Here is a 2,415-nt window from a genome sequence, read left to right on the forward strand (position 1 = left end):
CTAGATATTATTTATATTCTCATTTTCAAGTGAAAATTGAGGCTCAGAGAGGCTAAATAAATTGTCCAAGGTAAAAAGGAGAGGGCTGGAATTCAGATTCTTGGGATCCAGTTTCACTGTTTCTTTAAACCTACACCAACAAATAAGGTAGCCACTAACCAAACATGTAAAGTTTAGTTTCTCACTTGTACTAACCACATTTCAAGTGCTCAGTAGTCACAGGGAGCTAGTGGCAACCTTATTGAGACACTGCAGATACAGAATATTCCATCACTTCAGAAAGTTCTATCACATAACGCTGCTTTAAGTCATAATGTCTCTTTTAGATAGTTGACACATTTCCTCAAAATATATTGCAGTTCTGTTACAAATTATATGGATTTAAATTTTTCCTGTGAAATCTCGTTTATGTGAAGTTTCTTCATTTGCAGAGCACCAAGTTAACTTTGATCTGCAAATTAATAATATAGGTAAGAGTCAAGGAGACATTATACACTTCAGAGACCAAAGATTTTTAAGCATCATCAAGTAACTCCAGAAGCACTCACTTAGATACAAGCAACTGATACAATAATTACATATCATTTTTATTTATTCATTAAAACTGGGATCCCCTACAGTAACCTGGTAGGAAATAACGTGGTTAGCCTAGTTCTTTCTGCTATTCCAAAATTCTATGTAAAGTCATTTTATACTAATGATTGACCTTCCTCTCTTCCTCTGGATCATTAAGTCAGTAGCATAAAATACTTAAGTCAGTAGCATAAAATACTTTCACTGTGAAATTTTTATTAGCTCAAGATCTAATTCCAAAGCCCTTCTTGCACTGTATCCCAGGACTTCCTGGTGGGCTTGCTCCTATGGACCACTCACAGAGTCTGGCACATAGTAGGGGTTCTATGAAAATCTGTTGATTGGTGTGTAGGCCATAAGAGAAGAAAGAAAAATTAATAGAAACAACATAACTGTATGTTGAATATTTAGTCTTTTTTTAAAATTTTTATTATATTATTTTTTTTTATTTGGTCACACTGGATCTTAGTTTAGGCATTCAGGTTCTTAGTTATGGCATGTGGGGTCTAGTCCCCCAAACAGGTATGGATCCAGGGCCCCTTGCATTGGGAATACAGAGTCCCAACCACTGAACCACTAGGAAAGTCCCATATTTGGTCTTTATTTGAAGGAAATTAAACAATTTAGAACCCTCCACATTTCTGAAGTTTAGTTATCTGAACATTTTTTTTTCTGCCATCTTTGAGAGCCAATCTCTGATTCAGGAAAGGCTGGAAAGAGATCTCTTTGCCATTAAATCTTTGGCAACTCCTGTCCAATATCTGTAGCAGAGTCGGAACCATTTGAAAGTTCAGCACAAGTGCCAAAAAGAAAACCACCACAACTATCTGAACATTTTTTTAAGCCACTTACTTAAAGGGAAAGTAGATATTACATTTTCACTTTTTGTTCCAAAACACAATTAGGCCTTTTTCTTCTTATTCCTCTGTAATTTCTGCACATAAATCCTAATATTACAGGAACAGGTATTGATTTGCACAGCCTTCAGCTAACTCAACAGCCTTTGTCTCCTTTGCAAACTGTGTGGGAGACTGATCCACGGGTCACATGTCCTCCAAACTCAATTAACAGGTGTCATCACTGCTACAGGCTACTGTGCTGATTGATTGTTCTTCCTCTGAAAGTTGACAGGTGGAGCACATGCTCCATTCCTGATACAACTGAATCTGAGTCTCTTGAAGACACTAAAGTCTCTGCCTGAACTGTTGAGTCCCATTCACTGCAGTCCTTTAAAGCAAGCCTTGACTATCAAGCATCTGGGCACTCTCACAGGCTCACCTCAACAGCTCAATTCGCACACAGAATAGATGGGAGTAAGAGGCTGGACTTGCGGGTGTGTGAAACCTGGGCTTCCCTTGGTCTTCCTAGGCTGGAAACTACGGGGAGAAAAGGAATCTTACTGGGGTTTTTTGGTTCTTTCTTCTAAGGGACTTGAAGCCAGCTTTCAAATACCATGGAGAAAAGAATATACAAGATCTTGCCGAAAATTAATCTTGCCCCATGCTCACAATGAGACCTCACAATGTGAAAACATACTCTTTATTTCAATCTTGCCCCAGGTATTAGGACATTTTTTAAGTTCTCTGTCTTTTCAAAAACTATAAATCACCCCCCTGCCGCTTTGTCTCTCTATGTCTCTGTCTGTCTGCCTCTCCCTCACACACACACACCCACACCATATAGAGAAAGAGAAAAGGAATTTTAGAAATTGGAAAGGATGACCCAGGACAAAAAGGAAACATGTTTCAATTCTGTCTTCCTCATTCCATTGTTGTTGTACAGTCACTAAATATCAATAATGCCAAAATTGAGAAACCTTCAGTTCAGTTCAGTTCAGTTCAG

General features: G+C 38.2%; 1 non-coding gene across 1 annotated transcript; it reads right to left on the reverse strand.

The window, feature by feature from the left end:
- Positions 1-1,250: 1,250 nt before the first annotated feature.
- Positions 1,251-1,398, reverse strand: LOC138072094 (small nucleolar RNA SNORA12). The gene has a single exon (XR_011144244.1). It is a non-coding gene; the product is annotated as a small nucleolar RNA SNORA12 (small nucleolar RNA).
- Between the last annotated feature and the right edge of the window lie 1,017 nt (positions 1,399-2,415).

Source organism: Capricornis sumatraensis, chromosome X, assembly GCF_032405125.1.
Source record: "Capricornis sumatraensis isolate serow.1 chromosome X, serow.2, whole genome shotgun sequence".
NCBI classification, from domain to species: domain Eukaryota; kingdom Metazoa; phylum Chordata; class Mammalia; order Artiodactyla; family Bovidae; genus Capricornis; species Capricornis sumatraensis.